The sequence below is a fragment of the Lepisma saccharinum genome, chromosome 29, assembly GCF_977018435.1.
Source record: "Lepisma saccharinum chromosome 29, izLepSacc3.1, whole genome shotgun sequence".
Taxonomy (NCBI): domain Eukaryota; kingdom Metazoa; phylum Arthropoda; class Insecta; order Zygentoma; family Lepismatidae; genus Lepisma; species Lepisma saccharinum.
In genome coordinates, this window is record NC_139257.1 from 6,776,139 (window position 1) to 6,794,787 (window position 18,649).

The 18,649-nt window shown below is 38.8% G+C and overlaps 1 protein-coding gene across 3 annotated transcripts in view; it reads right to left on the reverse strand.

Moving 5' to 3' along the window:
* The window catches only part of LOC145981260 (uncharacterized), a 220,706-nt gene that overhangs the window by 28,211 nt on the left and 173,846 nt on the right, over window positions 1–18,649 (reverse strand). The gene's annotated exons all lie outside the window — the stretch shown is intronic.

Below are 18,649 nucleotides of genomic sequence, written 5' to 3' on the forward strand. Positions count from 1 at the left end.
TCAAGGCGGAAATATCGGAAGTGAAGGATGAGGCCATAATGGAGATCTCAATCGTTGTCCTCGCCTCAACCTCTTAAGGGGGAGTGGATAAGTGGCCTCTCGCAAATGAGGAATCCCGCCCCGAAAAGCCAATCGGGTGGCTGCAAAGCCGCTGAGCCAAGGTAAGCGCCAAGCGGCTTTCACGCTCCCTGCATCGATCGCGACAGTGTTCTGGTCCAGCGTTTGTCCATTTTCCCGCCGTTTCCGACAAAATTTCCCGCCAATTCCCACACGCTCGCGCGACGTCAATAGGAGATGAACTTGTTTGCGCCTAAAACGTCCAAAAGGGCACTAAAGTCTAAACTTTGATAACAAAGGGATACTTGTTCAAATTTTACAAATCTAACCTAACTTAATCTTTCACAGAATCAGTCAATAAGGAAAAATATCGCTACGAATAAGCATTCCCGCTGTTGAATTGAATTTAAATCATCATGGAACAACACAAATTTGTTTTAAGTACGTTGTAAGCAAGGCTAATCCAGATTAGATTAGTTTAAAGTGGGATACATTGAATGAGAGGTCTTAAACATTATTAGATGTCATTATTAATTGAAGACTAAAATTGGTAAACGCTGTAAGTGCCACAATAATTCAAACACCGTTTTCCACGGTAAACTGTGAAATGTGCCATGCTTTATAATGTGGTAAACGTGAAATGTGGCTGGTAGCCCTCTAAGTAGTTCAAATGGCGTGTAACGAGGTCACTAGTGTGAACGTTCTTACTAGCTGATGTGCGGAATGATACAACTCCCCAACACTTTCGCTTTTGGCACTTACAACGTTTACCACTTTTAGTCTTCAATATAAACAAATATACGAGTACTATTATTAGGAAAACTGGAGCTGCGCTCACCCCAGTCAGGGCATTAATTACAATGCGTTCTGTGAGCACTGAAAAACATTCAATTCTTGTTTACGAATGTTTGTGTTGGGCGATTTAATGAGTGGCGGGGAGGGGGAGGGGGTAACCGCCCACTTAGATGAATGCATATGAATAAATAACAACCTTCCTCCCTTATCCCTTATCTCCGTGTACCTAAGGTAGTTGTGCCGAAGGTAGCCTGTCTGTGGATCACTTTACTAAAAAAAAAAACAATTCTAAGTTTCTCAATTCTTCTATTATTTTATATTGGTGACAAGGTTTTTTCAAGAATGCAAACGAACTTGAAATTATGTAAGAGATTATTCATTACAGTATTTTAATAATTCAACTAAACTTACAGGAAAGCAAATAAAATAATCAAGGCAAAATTGTCCTCCTCACCTGAAAATTCATGAAGAAATAGCTCTATTTCACTTGCATCCAGGGGTGTTCACAGGAGGCATTCATGACGCGCCCACATCAGGCGAATTTTTTTTTGGGGGGGGGGGACAAAATTATATAGTTTAGCTACCAATTCTACATATCTTCACACAAAAATGAAGGGATCGTTTCGTTTGATTGACTTGTTATTGATTTTTAGTTTTGGTCATTATGTACAGTTTTTCTACCTACCTGTGGGTGATTGCGGCGATTGGTTTGAAATGAGACACCACCTCTTATGCCTTTAGAATCGGTTTGGAAAGGGGGGACTTACTTCGGAAACATTATTCATCTTGAGTCCGATATTTTAAAAGTTTGCGAAAAATGACGAAATTAATAATAAGTTTGCTGCAAAAACTTTGCAATGACAGAAGTTATTATCATTTACGTAAAGTGTTATTTCAATTATATATATGTATATAACAATTATTATTGTAATCTATTGATTACAAGGCGACACTATCGGAGAGACCCCTGTAAAGATTTATGTACGTACACCACTACTTACAATAATGTACAAAATATTTATCAGGAACTTTACTTTTCATCAAATGGACATGTGTACCATCATTCTTTTTGTTATTCACTAAATATTCTTTCTTTTTTGCTTCTTTGACATTAATTTCCTTGCCATGACATTTGTTTTTACACAAATTTTAGCGGTCTTAACTACACGTAAGCTAGATGATGAATATTTGCTGTTTTATCTCTGATTTTAGAGCGTCTTTTTACTATTTATGTAATAACAATATTTTTTACTCAAGATAGAAAGAACAAAGTAAGTATTAACGTTGTCTTCCTTCCGTTTCTTAGTCTGTGGTTACATACAACAATACTCCATACGCATCGGAGAATTAAGTACTAATTAATTAATGTAAGTATTATTACAAATAATTATATTAACGTATTAAATAGAAACACTTTTATTATTATATTTCTGAGACACTTGACTCGGACTGGCTCCCCAACTTATAGATCCACCAAGCTTTCTGAAACCTCGGAAAATATGTGAACTACAGGCTTCCCCGTAACTTTAACTAGCGACACTAGCGCCACTGCTCCCGCGCGAACGTGTCAGTTGGGTTGGTGGATCTATATATATTTCTAAATACTTGCCTAGTGATGTGACCAGTTAGTATGACTCGGTAACTAACCTTTGTTATTTTATACTGGAATTATACAAGAATCGGTATCGGCATCGGTGGGTATCGGTCATGGTATCGGCTCAGCTCTAGTTATTTCACATTTCGTGTTTTCGTCAAAAACGAGATATGCATGCATCTAGCAATGTCACATGCATGGATGTTAGAAGTGAGAAGAACAAGGGACGCATTCTCCAGTAATCCAAAAATAAATGAATTCTGTATGATATTTCTCTAATGCTTCCAAGGATAATTTAAATATGAGTGAGTGAGTGAGTTTTTGTTTTAAGTCCACTTTATGCACAGAATAGCTAATCGGGACTGGACTTACGGTTTAATGTAAATACCGAACCACTATGAGCCTCTACCGGGTAGAATCATTTAAATGTAACGACACATTGGTAGAAATTACTGACCAGCACACAGAGACCGAAAAAATGTTGCACGAACATCGCATTTTTTGCATTATTTTACGTTGCTCAAAGTCCCTAGACCAGGATTCGAACATGGAACCTTCGTTGGCGAGGTCGCGCGTAGATCGGCGTCTTTGTTACGCTCTTTAGCTCAAGGAACTTTTTACTAAACGCACGACTATGAAAATAGGTGGCTGGCAGAATTGCGCGTGTGCCACGTAAGGTAAAAAACAAAGCGCAAATGCAGATCCTATAACAAGCAGAATGGTCAGTGACAGCGTCACCCCTGTCCCGTGAGTGACGTCAGGGTTGGGACCGCACACGACCCACTTTTTTTCACCTTCGGGCTACTTTGGCTCTGTCCGAAATTTACAAAGTACGGACTTGAAGTATGGTCTTAGCGGAAGTGACGTCACCTAGTACAGTTCGAAAGCGCCAAGAACAGAAGTACGCAAGTGCACAGCTTGCAGTACAGACGGAAGCTGACTACGTCACGTGACTTCCTCGTTGTTCATTTGTTTAAAATCACGGAGGTAGAAAGCCAGCAACACTGGTTAAATATACGTCATGGGTCAGCAAGTTGTTGGTTAATGTTCTTATAATGTGTAGAAATGTATGTGTACGAACATTTGAAAATCCTATGTGATTTCTATGGTGAAAAACAAGTGTTTAAAACGTGGGGAAAACAACGAGTACTCACTTCTCAGTATTATCTACTGATCCTATTTGGCGCTCCAGTCGAAGTGCAATTCGAAAGACTTTCACTTCCAGTTCACGACTTGAAGACCACACTCCAAGACCATACTCGGAGGATGCTCGTTTCATACGGTCTTGCACCTTTGGGACACGGCCTTTCTCAACTATATTATATACTTACTTTGGGTTCCGGCGCACTGTATATAGGAACGTCATCCGGGCTGCGTTGCCTAGTTCGAGCGACTGGCCAACCCATGATACTAAGAGATATGGTAGGCTCATGCGCATCGCCAGGGGTTCCCCGAGGCCGCTGTGACGTCAACTGGTGAGCAACTCGAGATGTCGCCCGCTACATCTGGCAGTGAATCTTTGTCTCTCGCTAACAAATAGACGTTTCTTTCTTTACTGAGAGTTTTCTTCAAAATGGCTTGTGCTGTGTTCCGATGTAATAACTACAACCGTAAGACTAAAGGAGGAGCTGTTAGGTATTTTAGATTTCCGAGAGATGAAAATGTACGAAAACAGTGGATTTCGCTTTGTAGAAGCGTGTGTACTTCACACATACATGCTACCTAGGTAAAATGTAGAGCATGGGAAATTCCATTTTAGACGCGAATATAGAGTTTTTAATGCAAAATTTGCCTAAATAGTTTTTATTTATTTATCTGTTTACATAACTTATGACTATTTCAAAAAACAGGTTTCAAGACCAGATAACTCATTTTGAATTTAATGGGATGGAAAATCATTAGTTTGTAATATGAAAATTGCAAGCAAAGCTACATGTATTCCTTTAAATGCATTGCTATTTAAATGAGGTTACGAGCATTCTCCCTCCTCTAACTTGATTCATTCCATATCAGGAATAATCATTTCCCACCCACTGAATATGAAAATCATATTTTTAAATATATCGTACTTATAGAATTCCACTTCAGTTGAGTTCATTTTAGAGCCCCATAGCTATATATAAAAATATCATTAAACTAATTTATGGCAGATATGTACCGTATGCAGTGCCCTTAGTCAGACTTTTAGAAGGTGTTTTACAAGTACTTCTCTATCAAATACGAAAACTTTGACGTGTGTTATACCTGCCGCAAAATTAGTTTGGTATTGACGCTTGGGAAGCACGTGGAGAAAGCGGGTCTACGTTACTGCGGGAGGGTGGGTTGCTGGCATGCGAGCCAATCAAAATTGTCCCAGTGCTTCACTCAAGCCCTGGTTACCTAGCAACAGAAAACGTTTATATCGGTGTTGCCGCTTATCGGGCGATTCTTCCTGCGATCAGTTTTCATGTTGTTGGGAGAGGACATGTTGTTTGTTTGGTGTTTATTGAATTTAGAGTATTCTTTGTTGTATATAGCATGTTGTCTTAGTGTGTTATTTTTTTTGTACATAATTTTCTGTATTCTGCTTGAGTATGTCGTGTGCTTGTGTGAAGAATGTCAAGCACAGGAGGCAATACTCGAGAAATTCCTCTCAAAGGCCGAACGCGGGGGATGGTTTGTTCTGTGCGAAAATATTTTGAGCAAGAGAGAAACAATGGGGGTCCAATCATTTCTGTAAATAAAGTTCTGGACAGGACTGCTGCTGCTATCGGCGTGTCTAAGAACAATATTGTTAGCATAGGGAAAGGAAAATATAATGTGGTAGAAATAAATCAATGCGAGGCTTCAAAACTGGAAACCCCAGAAAAGAAGAGGAATATCGGTAAACGCGTGACAAATTTAGGTACCTTTCAGCAAGACGCTATTCGTCGCCATATTTACTCTTATTATAGGAGGAAAGTTCATCCCACTGTAGGGAAACTGCGCGTTTCGTTGAAAGATTCTGGACTTTTTCAAGGTGGGAAAACATATTTAAGGACAGTCATAAAATCTCTGGGATTCTCATAAAAAAAATGGACGCAAAATAAAGTAAAGTATGGAGGCATATGGGGATGTGGAGGTAGGGATCCACACATTCTCGACCTCGACCTAGCCATATTATGGAGGTGATGCGGTGATGTGGTTCACCAACCGCCTGAACTCCAGGTTTGCCCCAGGTACTCATTTGGGCTGAGTCGACTCCGGGATATTTGATTGATTGATTTGTTGTTTTAAGTCCACTTTATGCACGGGAAGGCTAATCGGGACTGGACCTACAGTTTAAAGTGGGATCCGAACCACTGTGCCATGTGCCTCCACCGGGTATCGAACCAGGGACCCCATGATTACAAGGCGACGACGTTACCACTACGCCATCGGGGAGGCCTGCTAAGGATATTTCAAAGAGTTCCCCAAACCACCGCGGGTCTTCCGTGTAAAAGTCAGACGCCTCACCAACTGGACTTTGTGCAATTCAGTTGCGGTATAATTGAAAGATGGGCAGACTTTAATGGTGACTTCGGAAAGAAATTATTATTGAAAGTGTATATATTCAATATTTTCAGAATGAATTGAAAAGGTAACCTGTAAACAATGCTCGTTTCGTTAATTCGTTCGTTGTAAGGGAGATGGAAATGAAGAGAGAAAACAATAACACATTCATCATTATTATTCAGTTTTCCTCGAAAAACAATAACACATTTCATCATTTTTGTTCCTTTTCGTAACACGTTTTCCTCAACACAGCGTCAGACGGCTGCACTGCGTACCGTACCGCACGATATGGCAACACCGTGACGCGTGTTCCTTCAGCTCTCAATACCAAACTAATTTTGCGGCAGGTATAATAGCACTTTTTGAACGTTTGTTGAAAGCTATAGCGTTGTGTTGCCTTTTTTAAAAAAATGCTGAATCAAGATGATTCCCGATCAACTCGCAAGAGATCTAACTTTGAAGTATTTGTAAAACATTTGACTAGTAATTATTTGTAATGTAATTAGCTGTATCTTATGATACTCTTCAAACGCTGAAAGTACTATCATTGCATATGCTAAACCGAAATCCTTCATATCTCAGAGCAAGCAATGTTAGAAGAAAACCATACACTCGAAATATTTATTCTTTCAATGGTTGGTGGACAACATGAAGAGCCGGTTTGAAAAGCTGTTTATTTTCGGATATAGTCGTATACATACAGATACATACGTGTGTTTTATGGTGACATGTTAATTCCTCGTTTATATCAAAAAGTGAACTTTAATGTAAGTGAAAGCAATATTTTCGCATCTACAAAGAAAATTCAATACTCATTCCCACCTCACTCGAAGACCTTGTGAATCAAATCCAAATTGTACCAATATCTACAGCTGACTGTGAAAGCGGTGTCAGTGCCATGAACTTTACCTTAACCGATTAGAGAAATCATTTAGAAGTTTTAAACCTGCTTTTACTTTCAATACTTGTAGACTCGCAGTGCATTGTTGTAATGCAGAAACATATGCAACAAAATTAATCAAGTCATAAGCATTACAGTGTCCTTGACAAGCCAACTGCAGAGTTTCATTAATTTCGTGCATTCAACTGAATAATGTAATTTTCTTTCAGTTTGACTTTAGAATTTCACTTGAAATGGTGTTGTGTTTGTGTTGCATTCAATATCAAAATTAGATTTTAAGCAATTTATTACCAATTCTAAGCATATCTATTTCATAGTTAAATCCTCCCCTTCTGATAAAATCACAACTCGCACCCTGTTTTAATGTCTAGGAAATATCGCTGATCCATTTCAACTATATAGGAATGATATCGAGATGAGATAAATGTATCACCACTCAAACTTTCACAACGTATATATGTCATTAAAGCAAAAACTTTTCTTAATAACGTTTTTCTGCTTTACATTTTGTTCGTCGCTGCGAACCATTTTATCCTGAATTGATGAAACCGGGCAGCACAGGTTCGCAATTATCACTAATGGATTAACTTTCAATTACAATGAACAAAATAAACGACTTATTTGGATTGATTGATTGATATGTTGTTTTAAGTCCACTTTATGAACAGAAAGGCTAATCGGGACTGGACCTACAGTTTAAATTGGGATCCAAACCATTATGCACCTCCACCGGGTATCGAACACGGGACCCCTTGATTACAAGGTGACGACGCTACAACTGCGCCATCGGGAAGGTCCGACGTATTTGGAATATGAACAAGATATACGCTTTGTATGTCTGAATAAGAGACACTAATTTAAATTTAGTTTAAGTAAATTCTTGAAATGTGATACCAAAGTTTCGAACGAGATCGTCGCAGACATCAAGTATCGTCGCGTTTTGATTTTGCAGAGATTTATTTCAGTCTCGTCTCCAAATTTGATACTTACCTTGTCTCAGCACCATCTCTATTTTTAAAAAAATCTCTTAATATATGTAGGTTTAAGTACAGTTTTCCGAACACCCTCTGACAAAGTTATAAAAATAATCGGTGAGGTATATTGTGCCCCCGAAATTGGTCTGTCGTGTCGCGTCTCGAAAACAAGACGAGGCAGGAATGAAGTATTTCGTTTCGGAAAATTCCATTTGAAAAATTCAAAATGAAAGGAGGTCAGTCATATACTCTTCTGATGCAGATTTATATTTTCGAATCGACGCGATCACTTGTTTACAAAACATGTACCCCCTTATACGAAGCAGCGGCGTAGTGTCCACGTAAGGCTTGTAAGTCCACCTTACAATCTGAAATTATTGAAGAAAACGTATTTCATTCCCGTATTTATCGCTTGAACACACATAGCAATATCATACTGCAAGTAGAACTTTTAACGAAACAATTGAGGACTTGTTTTGATTCGAGTTGTTTCTCTGTAAGGCCTCTTGAGAGGACTTACGTGCGAGTGAATGGAAGAAATGATTTGGACTCGCCCATGGCGAGTGTGTTTGCTTACGTAGTATCTTATCGACCAATGACAGGGCGCCCCGATTCTCACGCACTGTAAGGCGCATTACGAGTGGGTGCTAACTGACGAGATTTCTGTCCCCGCTCCGTCTGTTTGCACGGTCGGAAGAGAACCAAGAAAATCGACTGCCCTGTTGTTTCAACAATGCTTGACGGGAGGTGTAGCTAACAAAACGGGTGTCATTTTAAATGTGTAAACTAACTATTAAGTTCACAAAGAGATGGTTTAATGTTGGATATTACCTTCATTAGAAGCAGCGAAGTTAAAGATAAAAGAGGAATGTCTGGCAATTCTAGGTCCGGCAAAGCCCGCAAAGTTAGGCGCGTGCATCCCAGTTGCCCGTAATGTTAAAAGCATGCGCGTAATACTTAGCGTTATGATTTACAGATTTTTTTTTTACCTTTTCCTTTGACTAATTTGATTGATATGCTTTTCAAAATGTGCGCAAATATCGTAACCATGATAATGAGTAATATTTTCGAATACATTTGCATTTGCAAATTGTATCTTACGCATTTCCCACAAATGGCTTTTTAGTGAAAGAAAGAGAATAATAAGAATAAAAATATGAGATGGCCTTTCCAGAAGAAGAGTTTGTGTCCTTAACTAAGCTGTATGCGAAATTTGTCAATTGCTACCAGTTGAAAGTTGAGCTACAGGTAATTTATTCTGAAGCAGAATATCGAGTAAAGAGTGTGTTTGAACTTCATGAGTACTTGCGTACTACCCATTTGAATGAAGCTGTTGAACAAGTGTACGAACTAACAGAATTCTTCCTCACTGTTCCTGCCTCAAGCTCGTCGGTGGAATAGTCGTTTTCTGCACTGAAGAGGATTCACACATTTCAAAGCAGCACACAGATTCAGGCAAGGAAATCTGACTTGGGACTGATATCCATTGAAAAGGAGCTGCCAAAGACATTGACCAGAAACTCCAGATTCTACGACGACGTGATTGAGGTGTTCAGACTAAAGGATCGTCGGATCGAGTTACAGTATAAATGAGAATTTTCATTAAGTAATACATACATATGCTATTATTGTTAACATAGAGTGTGTGCATTTTATGTTTCAAATTTAGTATGCCCATGCATGACTTACATTCAAATAGATTCTATTTAGTTAAAATATCTTTGGGTATTCTTTATCCAATATTCAGATCAGGTTTATCTAAGGAAGCCTTACACTTTTCATAGAATCACGCTACGCCACTGGTCTGCAGCGTGATTTTCTGAAAGTAAACTTTAGCTCATTCCATCGATCCACACACATTTTAAATAATTTTCATGAATTTAAAAAGATTTCCAAACACAGATCAATGAACTAACTAGTAGCAAGCACAATGTAGTACATGTAGAATAAGTTTACAACGGATTGAATTCCTGTGGTAGGCTAAGAAAAATAATGTTTACAATTTACACTTTTTGCATTGAGCAATTAGAAAATACTAGGTTCTTTTAACAGTAGCATCTTGTATCTGAGGGGGGTGGTACAAGTGGTACAGTACAACTAGAATCTTCGATTTAGGGGGGTACAACCGTTCCTGCGCTACTGTTCTTATGGGTTTGATTCTATGTTAAGAAGGATTACGTCAGCCCTTGTGCTTGTACGTGTGGTACTGTAATGTTGTTTGTGTATTTTATAAAATTTGTGTTGAACTAAAAAAATAATTCAGTAAAAACTTACATTAGAAATAATGTAACTAAACATTTGGCGTTTTGGAAATATCATTTACAAAAAAGAAAAAACTGCACTATATAAAATTTTATATTTATATTCTTCATTCTTCCATTAAATAAAATATTCAATCTAGATTTTTGTTGTTTCATTGATTATTTTTCCAACCGACGAACTGTATCTTGGATGACTACCGTGACTACCTCTCTATGTAGGCTACTATATTTAACTTATTTTTTACTATTTTTCACAACCACTGATATGGGTATATTAAACTAACTGAAATTAGTAACCATGACACTGAAGGGTCTTAGAATGTGTTTTAACACGTTACATTTTATGAATTTAAATATGTAGGTTTCATTTTAAATTTACGTATCATCAGACAATATATCATTTAGTAAACGCAAGTAGTGTCTAGCAAGTTACGAAAGTTCGAATACCGGGTAAAGCATTTTGCCTTTGCGAAATATAAAAGAAAGAAGCAACAGCCATGGTAAAAATACGAAAATATTAACAGTTACAAAGATCAATGCATGTGTTAACTTGAGGTACAGAGGAAAAAGCGACTGCAGAAATTAGCTACAGGTTTTCTTCCGTATGCTCTTCCCCTACGCTCTATTCAGTCCTACTCTTACTGATTTTGTGCACAAAGAAATAGCGGTCCTTTTAAGCAGTAAATAAGGTTTTAAACCTTCCCCGGAAGACTTCATTCAATGAAAATGAACCCCTACTATGTGTTTTCTACCCGCTGGCTGCGACATTTGCACACCAGATGACGTAATGCGCTGGAAGGAACGAAAGTCGTCCGCCAGATGAACCAACCTACTACTCTTAGATCCATGGGGCATCCTCTCTCCGGGCAACTTATGGGGCATCCCCGACCTTTCGAGCAAATACCGTCAGTTTGTATCACGTGTATTACAAATACCAACTCTACAACGAGATATTTCATTCTGTTAAACCTCCTAACACACGGGGTTGTGCTCCGACATGGCAACAGCGCGAACATCTGCCACCCGCCTAATTTCATGGCCGTGGCTTTACGTCTGAACAGACGTGTCCGAAAGGTACAAGACCGTACTTGAAGCGAGCATCCTCCGAGACTACTCTTCCAGTGCGGTCTTTAAGGCGTGGACCGAAAGTGAAATTCTTTCGAATTGCACTTCGACTGCAGCGCCAAATCAGTAGATTATACTGAGTACTCGTTGTTTTCCTCACATTTTAAACACTTGCATTTCACCATAGAAATCACATAGCATTTTTACATGTTCTTATACATACATTTCCACACATTAGAAGAACTTCAACCAACAACTGGCTGGCCTAAACCTGTGTTCCTGGCTTTCTACCTCCTTGATTTCAAACAAATGAACAACGAGTGTAGAAATCACATGATCGAGCCTGCAGTAGGTGACGTCACTTCCGTCAAGACTGTACTTCAAGTCTGCTCTTTGTACTTTTCGGACACAGCCTTAATATATACCCTCTTCATAATTTCCCACGACATCCCAATATTTCCCTCTCGTGGGAAAATTCCCGCCACTTTAGAACACTGGGTGCGGCGTTCTTTTAAGGGGGAATTAATCGCCCGTCCCCTGTTCCCACATTCGCGAAGGAAGCTGCGGAATGCGTCTCCTGTATCAACATTAAGGAGAGCAGGTGGCGCCGCACAACATCATGGGAGTTACTTGAGAAGCCAATGAGGTAATGCTATCCTCGGCAGTGTGAATTATTCTAGGGCTCCTAAGTGGAAAGACGCGAGAGCAGAACAAGCGTTTCAGCGGAGATGATTTGTTTCTAAGGAACACAAAATCTTGCTACGTGTGCAGACGTAACCTCACTACATAATACATGAAATGTTCTCAAACTGTGTTTATACCTCTCGCAATTCCAAGGAGCTCAGCCAATACGCAGCCAGTGCTGTTGCGCTGTCGCCAAACTAACTGCTAACGGAAGGGAAACACAGAGAATTCGCTCTGTCCAATATTCAACTATTTTTTTCTGTAATGTTTTCACAATATGAAAACAATGAAATAATATAGATAATATCATATCATTGTAGCATATAAGAACTCAAATTGATTTAGAGTCGCAATGTTGGAGAACGTTCACGACAATGAAGGATCATTGTGTATATTGAGACGAATTCAACACCTATTGTTTTCGTGTTAATTTGAGAAACGATAACTCCGGCTATAGGCGACGGAAATTTATGAGACTTGGACAGTCAGGTTCAAAATGTCTTGCCCCATCTTATGATGAAGGTTGAAGTGGCGAGTTTTATGACAATTTCTTGCATCAAGAAAATTACCGAACACGGCGTTTAACTTGCGCGCCACAGTTTCCTGACTATACAACGTTGCACTCCTGCCATTGGCTGTTCACCACGGACAGTCTCTGCGCGACCCCGCCCAATATCGGTTATAAAACCATACACATGCCCAGCGAAGAGCAGTGCCTTGCCTAGTATGGAGCAGTGGTAATATCTCTGTGATGCTTAGCACGCCAGCAAGTTTACAAATAGAGGAGGGAGTTCGACACTGGTCTGCACGCATATGGGCGGAAAGACTTCGCGGTGGCTCGCAAGTGACTGCACACAGATTCCAAATATTCTTCTTCTTGAGATTAGCACTAACTCAGACTTGAAGACAGAGGCGCAACCATGAATTTTTGTCTGGGGGAGGGCAAGTAGCAGGATAAACGTACCAATAATAATAATGTTATTATTATAACATTTTTATTATTATTATTATTATTATTAATTTGCTTTATTTTACTTCGCTTTTGTGCCACTTTTGACTAATTTGCGAAGATGGGGATGAGTGATGATATGATGAAATTGATGAGTGGACACTCACAAACATCCATGCCCAAGCCGGGATTCGAACCCGGAATCAACATTACAATTATTATTAGTAGTAGTAGTAGTAGTATCAAAGACGGTATTACCCTCGTAAATTATGCAAAAAGGAGGTATAAATTGGTGCTAAAGCATTTGTGTTCGAACAAACTATTTCAATTATTTTTTCAACACGTTCAATTTCGTTAACGCCTTAATAATGGAAAGCAAGCACACAAACTATTTTTGAAAGACAGAAAATGCTTCCTAAATGCATTACAAATATAATTCTTTTTTACATTAAGATGTATATCTTTCATGCACGATATATGTTTCACATATATGCTACATGGAGCGTATTCAAAGTTTCTTTCTGTATATTATTTAAATACATTACACAACCAATTCATCCATCTCACATCTCACAATAAACCAACAGGAAAAAATACATAAATTGTCTCTCAAGTGTGCACGCTCCCTTCCCTCAAAACAATTGTTCATGCATTTAAGACAAAATCAATTAAGACAAGTCTTATTTCTCTGTCTGGGAATTTACAATGAATTACAGAGTACAATGATGCATTGAGAGGGAAGCAAGCAAGAAAATTTTTGGATCCAATTTTTTTCCAGGCTGAAATCAATATTAATTTAATAGGGCGCAAATAATTTCACGGGACGCCAATGCATTCTCTCTTTTACAACTTTCGTGCCTCCACGATGGTAACATCGTCGCTTTGTGATCAATGGGTCCCAGGTTCGATACCCAGTGGAGGCACATGGTACAGTGATTCGGATCCTACTTTAAACTGTAGGTCCAGTTCCGATTAGCCTTTCTGTGCGCAAAGTGAATTTAAAACCACACATCAATGAATCAATTTTATAACTTATTTTCATTTAGATCGTTCGGCGCCCAGGGCCGACTCCCGCCGTCCCCTAACTACGGTTCTGAACTTGATAAGAAGATGCGAGCGAAGCGAGCAAGAAAATTTTGCAAATAGTGTTTATATTTGCATAAAATTTGAAGTTGTGGACGGTAATTGCCCCCTGCAGGTACACTTGGCAGTCAATGTTTGCCCCCCCTAGAACTCATTTTCGCCCCCTGCCCCCCTGTGGTTGAAAATATGCTTGAAAATATGTGGATCAGTAATGGGTCTATGTTAAAATGCACCAAACGTGTGCAACTTTACATGCACAAATCTCCTACATAGAAAACAAGAAAACAAATAAAGGTTTTCATTTGACTGTGGCTCGTACTTTACTATTCCCTCGTACGGTCAAAACTGCGTCGGTAATCTGGAATCCACTCGAAAATATTGACTCAAAAGTTTCTTAGATACCTCGAATTCAAAGTCTATGGAGAATATCCAATATTCGATTCATACTTTCAGAGAACAACTTGAGCAAACTAGCAGTCGGGCGACAAGTATAAAGTACACTAACGGTACAAGAGAAGATTTCAGCCGTAACATCATAGGCGTACACAGACCCTCTGATTAGGGGAGGTCAAAAGCCTTGATGAAGGTTCAGCTGGGAAAGAAAAACCTCATTCCATCTCACTGTTTTACCGTATTGATAGGCACGAAACAGGAACGTGTCCGGACCCACAGAAAATCACTGTATTACAGCCTATTCCAACATCCAGGGCACTTTTTTTTTTTTTTTGCCTTCCCCCTTTATTTGTCTTCTCTGTGGTTCACAGACAAATTTGAATACAAACATGATTTCGTACAGCAGATTCAAAACAACTACACAGAATTTATTGATTTCCAGTGTGTGAGAAATTTATTCTGCAGCCACATAGAGAAAAACAACTAGGCTAACGAATAAAGTATGTGAGAGTGTTAATAACAAGAAATTTGCTAGAGAACGAAGTGGGATAGCCGAACAAGATTGCAAATAATTTTATTTTGAGAGTATAATATTGTTTAATAATAGTGGTAAGATTCCTTTACACTAAATTTATAATTGCGAGTATTAGGAGGGGCAAGTGCCTCCTTTGTCCCCGTGTGCACGCCTTTTAAAGTATGCGAAATTTTCGAGTATTACATGCATGCAACTTCCGCCACGCAGCTGAAGTCTGTAAACCTCCACTCATTCGAAACTTACATCCTTTCTGCTTGTATTACAACAAGCTGCTCACTGATACGTAGATACTCTACATAAAGGTTTACTTTTCTGACACCTTAAACGGATCACCGGGTAAATGAAATCACAAGGTAATAATTATTATAATCCCGATATGGCTTACATTGTGTTTCTGTTCTCTTCCGATTAACCTTCGATGTTAGTCCTACGCTGAAATATTTATCAGAACAATCATTATTCTTGAGAACAGCATCATTTTTTACCAACCGTTCATAAAACTCCCCGAAAAACTTACCCCACATATCTGACATACAGCACGAGATCTGTCTTTTGAGTCTGCGCCAAGACGCAGGACTTTGAATTTTTTCCGCTTCTCCGTATTGAAACTACACGTATGCTTCTTGACCATGCTTTTTCACTGCTCTACAAATAACGGAACTCCTCCCTTTGCTACTGCGCAGCCAGTCGTGGTCAAGGTTCACCCGCAAAGATATAACTCGCCCACTCTAACAGTAAAGTACTGTCTGCTAGAACGTTCACGGCAACAATGAAACATTTTGATTGTTATGAAGTGTTAGAAACGCAGTTCAGCTGCTTTATCAGTACACCAGTTTAAAAATTGCATCAACTATTTTTCTTATTTATTATTATTGTTTTTTCTTTTTAGAATGAAATGTTTCAAATTTAGACTTGATTTTCAAGCTAACTTCTAGACTTTTATAAAACGGGACAAATAGGTTTTTTTTCTATAACATCAACGGGACGATCGGGACACGCCTCTGAAACGGGACTGTCCCGGTCAAAACGGTCCTATTCTTTGAGAATCTAATAGTAGCGGATGAATGACGTTCTGGGGGGGGGGGACAAGGGGGAAGCAATATATTTTTTTCCAGGGGTAAACGAGGCATATTACCCCTTAATAGTGCCCGCACGGAAAACACCACTTTAGTTTGAAATTATCACGTTCCTGCATCGCCATTATAATATTTGATGTAAATTACTGTGACTGAAATCAACTTATATCTGAAATGATATATACTTTTAGGTTAACATTCATTTTCCGGGAAGAGGGCGGATGGCGAACGTCGTAGTTACCCGTGGAGGCACAAAAGCGATGTAAAATAACCAGAATAGAAATAGATTTTGGGTTGCGATAAAAGACAACCATTTAAAAATAGTAATGTAATAATAGAAATAATAATATTAATTATTATTATTAGTATCATGTCCTAACACAATTGAATAGCATTTGGCATAATTTCACAGTTCAAACAGCACTTTTCATGGCTGAGCGGAGTTCCACATGCCATGCTCAAGTAAGAGGAGCAGGAAACGCATTTTTGAGCAGGACCTTGATGGTTCCATAGCAACAGTTTATTAAGGAAATCTCCCGAGAAACCAACAGTGTAACGGACAGGTTTCGCATATTCCTGTCTTTATTTCTACTTTGGCTTTTGAGTGCGATGTTCTACGGAGAGCACTCGATGAGATGTCTTCACTGTCTCTGTGCCCTCTGAATCCCTTATTTGGAATAAGGTCAAACCAATTAAGGAAGTGTGGATTGTTTACTTCTTAGCCATGACCATAAGAGGTATCCCCCATATATGGCACTTCCTGCGTTTGACACGAGGCGACAAAAATAGTCCTGTCGAAGGCCACCCCCTAAGTATAAAAACCCCTGAAAATGGGTAAAAAGTGTGGCAGATCAGAGTTACGGCCGGAGGCGCTGTCCAGCATCCCATCCAAGATCGCCATCCACCCATCCGAGTCCAGGCGTCTTCAGGCACTTAGAAGATGGACAAGAATCTACTGCTATCACTAATCATCCTTTCCTTCTAAGCAGCTCCCTTACCTTAACTCTTAGGCTGAGATATCTTCATATATCAAACTTCTATTCTTTATAATAAACATTGTTACTGTTAACCATACTTATGCGCTTGATTGTGTCTACACCCTACAGGCTCTCCTACTTAGTTCTAAGACTCTAACCAAATAATAATGCATTCTCTTTCAGCTCTAAGCCCAGACGTCAGAGTTACAAACCCCTAACGGTAGTGCTCGGGGTCTTACCCGACTTACCGTTACAACAGGCCTGGCAACACTGACTCGGAGGCTCCTCTCCTCTGACCTCCTCCACACCGGTGAGTCTTTTCCCCCGTGGTCTCACTATATATTAGCACTTCATTGCTTTTATCCCTTTGCTTCAGTAGTTTAACCCATCAAACAACGGGTTTTATCGGATTATTCAACTATTCTCTTGTACGGAATTTCACTAAAAAAATTAAGCTCAATTTTCAGAACACAATTCAATTTTTTTTTCTACCACTTTTAGATCATTTTAACATAAGTTGAAGGTCATTCTATTGGTCATTTTTTTTACATTATTTTTGGTTATCAACACCCCTAATAATTTGTTTTATTCTCACCAATAAAAAGGTGTCAGTATGGTGTACTGTTGCGTACCTGCAGCAATGAAAAATACTCTGTGTGTCATGTATAGGGAACGGATTTATATGTAGTAAAAATGTGTAAAACATGTAAAAATTACCCTTTTAATAATATAAGACTACACGAGCTTCATAAAATACTATTGTGACTATTACCGTGACTGTCTTGAAGAGAAACCAGAAGCGAATGCGTGTGCCACGAAATCGTCGCTTCTGGTGCCGCTGTTGGGCACGCACTGCGCCTTTAATAACGTTTGTAAAAACCAGGAGCCGATGCTTGAGTCCTCATTCTCCATTGTTGACAACAATTGTAAATAAACAGGAATTTAGCAAAGCAAACAGTTGGGAGGGGTAAAATTGAAAAATTGAAAAAAGAAAGAAAGAAAAACATTTTCGTTCGGATTACAGAAAACTTGTAAATAATGCCATTGGAGAGTATGGCATGGTTTCACTTATCGCACAACACTTGAGCAACCTTGTGTTCTGACGTCAGGGGAGACAGCTTTTTAATTTTAGGCTAAGTGCCTACGTTGTTAGGTTAGGCTAGCTATGGTTAGTTCTCTTAGCCTAAATAATTATTTTTCATTAGATTTATGGTAATGGACCTAACTCGTAGGCATTCCTCGTCTGACGTCAGAACACAAGGTAGCAAAACTGTTGTGCGGAGAGGAAGACCCGTAGTACAAAAAAGGTCGTAAACTCTCATTTGTTTAACGTCGCTTCGAACTATGTGAGTAATTCGCAATAAATTTGCCCAACTCTTTCAGTCACACGGGGGAAAAAAAAGAAAAAAAGTGTGCTATGCACCACGCTTAGTTAGTTATTTCTTGAATATGGAACCTATGTTGAAAAATGTTCTGAAATATGGAAATTATATGTAAAAATAACTGAAACATGTAAAATATGAGCCAAAACCTAATATATGTACAAATATGGAAAATAAAAAATGAATTTTTCGAGTCTACATGCCATGATGCGCAAAGATAGCTAATACAAAAAATAACTGATTTCAGCTTCGTACATGAATATGTATTTACACATAAATCCGTTCTCTGGTAATTTAGATTGTATAGAAGATTAAACATTGTGTAGAACCATGTGATCTTAGTAATGGAAATTCGAAAGGATATTCTTCACAGCCTATTGATATCTGTCAAACAAAAAAGCCATTGTCTT